The sequence below is a fragment of the Notechis scutatus genome, chromosome 1 (genome assembly GCF_049901735.1).
Source record: "Notechis scutatus isolate UNSWTSFEM ecotype Mainland chromosome 1, rNotScu1.2, whole genome shotgun sequence".
In the NCBI taxonomy this organism is placed as follows: domain Eukaryota; kingdom Metazoa; phylum Chordata; class Lepidosauria; order Squamata; family Elapidae; genus Notechis; species Notechis scutatus.
In genome coordinates, this window is record NC_142009.1 from 126,487,110 (window position 1) to 126,493,248 (window position 6,139).

The window sequence follows — 6,139 nt, forward strand, 5'->3', positions numbered from 1 at the left end:
TCATGGGGAAGCCAAATGGTTGCCTAGCCTGGATTGCAAATCAACAGCTGATAGTGGGGCAATTACAGTGAAATTCATTATTCAAGGAAGGTCTGCAGATTAATTGCTTATATGTTCATTGTGGGGTTTTCTTTTCAATTCTTAAAAGCCCGACTAAGTCATTCTAACAGGGTTTTCTACTTAAATAAAATAGTGTTGCTTCTATTAAGTGTCAAAAATAATTGCACGTGCAGAATACATTACAGCCTGTTCCCACACAATTGGGTGATTCAGAAACAGTTAAATCAAAGGATTCTGCTCATTACCTAATTGAGGTAATTTTCCCCTTCCTACGTCTTTCATACATAAATCCTAAACCTCAGCCCAGAAAAAAGCTTGGGTAGGCAGTACAAGCCTGATCTAAGCTTGGCAGAGCAACACATATGCAAAGGAATAAAGCTGCAGATATGCTGCACCCACTAAAATAAACAAGAATGTCAATTACCTTGATAAAGGTAACTGAAAACTCAATAATATCCCCAACAAGGATTGTCATTAATATCCTCTCTCTGTATTGGTTTGCCTATTCAAAGCCTATGTTTAAGGTTTTTGTTTTACTGCTTACTCCCCTCCATCTACATGGAAAGAAGGAAGCAATGGAGTACCCAAAGGTTCCTTCTTAGGTCCAGTACTCTTCAATATAACAGATAACAGATAATCAGAGTTGGAAGAGATCTTATAGGTCAGCTAGTCCAATCCACCGCCCAAGTGGGAGACACTACACCATTTCTGACAAATGGCAGTCCAATCTCTTCTTGAAAGTCTCAAGTGATGGCGCTCCCACAACTTCCGAGGGCAAGCAGTTCCATTGGTTGATTGTTAGTTTCTCCTTATTTCCAGGTTAAATCTCTCCTTGTTCAGTTTCCATCCATTATTCCTTGTCTGGCCTACAGGCGCTTTAGAAAATAGCTTGACCCCTTCCTCCCTGTGGCAGCCCCTCAAATATTGGAAGACTGCTATCATGTCTCCCCTGGTCCTTCACTTTACTAGACTAGCCATGCCTGTGACCGTTCTTCATATGTTTTAGTCTCCAGTCCTCTAATCATCCTGGTTGCTCTTCTCTGTACTTTTTCTAGAGTCTCAACATCTTTTTTATAATGTGGTGATCAAAACTGGATGCAGTACTCTAGGTGTGGTCTTACTATCTTCATCAATGACTTAGATGAGGGAATAGAAGAGGAACTCATCAAATTTGCAGACCACATCAAGCTGGCAGGAATAGCCAACACTCCAGAAGATAGGCTCAAGGTCCAGAAGGATCTCAACAGACTTGGGCCCTATCTAACAAAATGAAATTCAGTGATGAGAAAAGTAAGGGTTTACTCTTTTAGGCAATAAAAACAAGTATACAAGTATAGTATAGGTGGTATCTGGCTAAATACTAGTAATTACTAGGTTGCATTGGCTTCTCTTTTTTTTGAGACTAGAGCATACTGCAGACTCACATTTAAGTGATTGTCTACTAGGACACCAAGGTCCCACGCAGTTACTATTATTGAGCCATGTATTTCCTATACCACCACCTGGGGTTGCATTAACAGAAAGACAGAATCAAGATCATGTAAAGTTTTAGTATCACTTTACAAAGCCTTAGTAAGACCACATTTGAAATACTGCATCCAGTTTTGATCACCACAAAATAAAAAAGACATTGAAACACTAGAAAGAGTGCAAAGAAGAGCAACGAAGATGATTAGAGGGTTAGAGGGAAGCTAAAACATATGAAGTTACAGGAATTATGTATGGCTAGTCTAATGAAAAGAAAAGCTGAGGGTGACATGATAGCAGGGTTCCATATTTGAGGGACTACTATACAGATGAGGGCATCAACCTATTTTCCAATGCACCAGATGGCAAGACAAGAAACAATGGATGGAAACTGAACAAAGAGAGAAGCAACCTAGAACTAAGGAGAAATTTGTGAGAACAATTAACCAGTGGAACAGATTGCCTCCAAAGATTGTGGGTGTCTATTACATAGAGTACAGCAACAAGACGGTGAAAACTGATTGTATGCTGCCAACCACTAGGAATCTGGGTTTTGTAGCTTAGGATGTAAATCCTGATTAAGGAAGCAACACAAAAATAGAGAAAATTTTAGCAGTTAGTTTTGGATTTACTGTACTAGAAAGCAATAGTTCAGCCCAGATTGTGGTCTGTTTTTTAAAAAAAATTCATAGAGTTTATCACACCCTGTTATAATCAATCCCATAGCTATAAGGTTGGGTGGAAAATAATTGCATAGGAAATTATTGATTTTGAAATACTAATCTAATTGAACAAACAAGCCATGGTTAATGGATATTTGCTTGCTTGATTATTCTATTGCATGACTGGAAGCAGCAGAATGGTCAAAAGATATCTAGCTATCTTTAAATGGATCTATTTATACAAGATTGCAGCATTAAAGATCCTATTTACCCAGCCTCATGCTAGTTAGCAAAATTTATTTCTATATAATTGTTCTTAGATTTAGAACCTTACAGAGCAACTCTATGGATGCCCATTCTTATGAGCAAGATTTACTCTCAGGTAAGTATTCTGAGGATTGAATTTTAATGTTGCAATCCTAAATGCACTTACAAGGGTATAGGGGCCCTTAAATAACGTAGGCATTCTGTACAATGGTGTCTGCACCAGTGGTGGGATTCAATTATTTTTTTACTACCGGTTCTGTGGGCGTGGCTTGGTGGGCGTGGCAGGGGAAGGATACTGTAAAATCTCCAGTCAGAGGAGGTATTTGCCAGTTCTCCGAACTACTCAAAATTTCTGCTACCAGTTCTCCAGAACTGGTCAGAACCTTCTGAATACCACCTCTGATCTGCACACTTACAGAAAAAGGTGGAACTTTGACTGGCTAATTATGAGCACCATTTATAAGCCAGATGGCATTGCTAACCACATCTACTTACATTTAGGGTTACCAGACATCAGGCAGAAAGGGGACATAGCCTTAAAATCAAATACTCTTTAGCGTTTTAGTGTCTTGTTTATTATTTTGTGCTGTTTTCACAATAATCATTCACACTTTTGTATAATGATGATGATTATTATTGTTGTTGTTGTTTTTGTTGCTCTTGGACTTCAGAGTTCAGACAGACAGGCACCTGCCACATAACATCCCGGACTTAACAGTTGTTGATAAGAAAGACAAAAAAGTCTGGATAGTGAATGTGGCAGTGCCTGGAGACAGCAGAAAAGAAGAGAACAAAATACAAAGACCTACAAATAGAAATAGAACGACTATGACAAAGGCAAGCAAGGGTAGTACCAATATTAATAGGTGCCTTGGGTCAATTGCAGAAGGCAGCTTTTCTTGGAACAGCTTCCATCCTGCGGCGATATCTGTAACACCATCAACATCCAGATTTGCCTATCCCAAGTCCTTGGTAAGGACACAATAGGTAGACAAAAATGCCAAACCCAGTCTGAACACCTGGCTGACTGTGCAATGAATAATAATAATAATAATAATAATAATAATAATAATAATAATAATAATAATAATAATAATAATAATAATAATAATTTTATCCCACCTTTTTATATGTATTAGTGAACTCAAGGCAATAAACAATTATTTTAGTTTATTTGTTCATTTTTATCCTACCTTTCTTATTTTTATAAATAACTCAATATGGTGAACATATCTAACACTCTTTCCTCCCCCTATTTTCCCTACCACAACAGCCCTGAGAGGTGTTGGATCAAGAGAGAGTGAGTGACTGGCCCAAAGTCACTCAGTTGCCTTTTATGCCTGAAGTGGGACTAGAACTCACAGTCTCCTGGCTTCTGGGCCAGTATCTTCACCACTACACCAAACTGCTTCTTTTCTTGACTGCTTCTTTTCCCCCTTGTTTTCGATAGATTTGACAACCTCGATAGATTTGACAACCTCAATTTACATTATTTAATTTGTTTCCTGATTCCCGCAATGGACTTCTAACCAGCGTCTTGAAATCTATAATCACTGTAGTCTGTAATTGCATATGACTCAAAATACATTTCTATGGTAAAATTTGAAAAGCAAATCATTGTTGATTCTATATTATCACTAACATATGTTCTTGAAAATAATTGTTTCTTGGAAAAATACTGTGATTGAAAAGCCAATCTTTCTCATGTGAAAAAATAAAATAAAATCATGTACATGTAGAGCTAAGTACCTTCTTTTCTTTTCTTTTCTTTTGCTGATTTTTGTCATAGATGCCAAGAAAGCTAAACAGTTATAGTAACTGCCCTCCTTTTCAGTTATCCATTGCCTCTTCAGATATTTTGTAACCCTTCTTAAATTATGTTTACAGAATTTATCTGTATGTTATAACATAAACAAATTATATAGTATTGTATACCATATGTATACATACACATGTATGTATGAATGCATGCATGCATGTATGTATGTGTAGGCATACCACTTCTGGAATACCTATTGGAACACACTTTACTGATAAGATGCTAATGTGTCTATTTCTTGGTATTTTCCCCACAATTCATTGAATTGATCACTTTAATATTTAGCTGTTTTTGGATACAATGTGATAGATTTGGCAAGGAAGTACATAGTGCTTCCTGCCATTGAAATAAATATTTGCCACATGTGTTAGACTTACATTTTATTGTCTGTATATTTTATGCATGGCCCGGGGTGAAACCATGAGGAGCACACCCTCATTTTGAAGTTGAGTTTTTGTAGGCCAGCTGGATTACACATTTAAAAATGGGTCCCAGTACATACCAATTTGGGAATATTAGAGGATAATCAAAAAACACCACCACACAGCAAACAAAAGAGCTAAAGCAGGCATGCTCAGAGACCAACTTACATTCTTACAAGTACAGGAAGAACGGTCCATGCAACAGCATCTCTGAAGCTCCATCCAGACTGATTGACAGGCGATAAGACAGAGTGTTGTATAAATTCTCCAGACAGAAAGGTGGCTTACAGAGCGGGCTTAAGGCAAGTGTGCTTATTCCAACCATATTAGGAGAAAGATTGAAGCATGGCAGAACTTTTCACAGCTGTTCTAGCTTGCACAAAGAGACTTCACATGCCTGAATAAAATCATGGTTGGAATTATTCAGAGTCAATGGTATCAGAAGTACTACAAAGGTATGACACACACCCACCCCCCCCACCCCCCCAAAAAAAAAACCACCACCTCTTAAAATTTCACTTTCTCATCCCCACCGGCCACCATGTTCAATTACTGTCCATGCAATTGTCAAGTGCAGAAGGTGAGTCTGTTTTGATGAATTCAAAATTCATTCAGAATTCAAAATTCATTCAACTAGAAAACAGCCAAAGCTTACGAATCAAGAGATATGCATGTAAGAATTAATCTGCACAGCTCCCTATCCATTGACACAATCACTCTTTTCTGAAAGAACCCATGTAGTAAAGCATTAAAATCTCTCCCTCACTCTCTCACTCTCTCTTAAGCTCCCCATCTATATTCTACCTTCTAGGCTACAGCATTAAAGGATTTGTTTTCACAGCAAACACTTCTTTTAAAAGACTGTCTCATATAATTGTCTCCTGGAGGCTTTCTTGGCTGTGACGCCTTCCTGCTACAGTACATGCTCAGTTGGTGCCCTGCCTTAATGTCCTTAATTTGCATCACACGGCAAAACTAAACACGACAGCAGCAGTTTGGCCAGATTAAACACAAACATGTCCCTGTTACGTATGCAGGGAATATTTCTTACTAAGCCTCCCCCCCCCCGCCCCCACAACCCCAGATAAATGTCAGCACAGTATACCCTGAAGCTATGCTGAATAAGACTATTTTCCTTGTCAATGGATTGTCAATGGATTGAAGAGGGGCTGAAGGGCAGAAGGACGGTGACATACTAAAGATTATCAAGTCACTGGATCTATCAAGTGTTGGATAATAGGAGAATTTTAACTGGAGTAACTTGCAAGACGATGACTGAAAGTACAAATGATCTGCCAATTCTAGAGATGGAAGTCAAGGAGTACAGTGAAAAAAAATGGGACTCAGATTAAATTCAAGAAAACTAAGAGAGACCACAGAATTGACAATGAAGATTTTGAAGAGATGGAGAGCCTCTACCTATAGGTTTGTTTGAATTGCTA

The 6,139-nt window shown here is 38.2% G+C and overlaps 1 long non-coding RNA gene across 7 annotated transcripts in view; it reads right to left on the reverse strand.

Moving 5' to 3' along the window:
- The window catches only part of LOC148132980 (uncharacterized), a 156,713-nt gene extending 151,126 nt beyond the window's left edge, over positions 1-5,587 (reverse strand). For all 7 annotated transcript variants that reach the window (XR_015745618.1, XR_015745620.1, XR_015745619.1 and 4 more), the window contains exons 1-2: positions 5,502-5,587; positions 4,866-5,094 (exon numbers count right to left, since the gene is read on the reverse strand). This is a non-coding gene — a long non-coding RNA (uncharacterized LOC148132980). The remainder of the gene's footprint in view (positions 1-4,865; positions 5,095-5,501) is intronic.
- Positions 5,588-6,139: the final 552 nt, after the last annotated feature.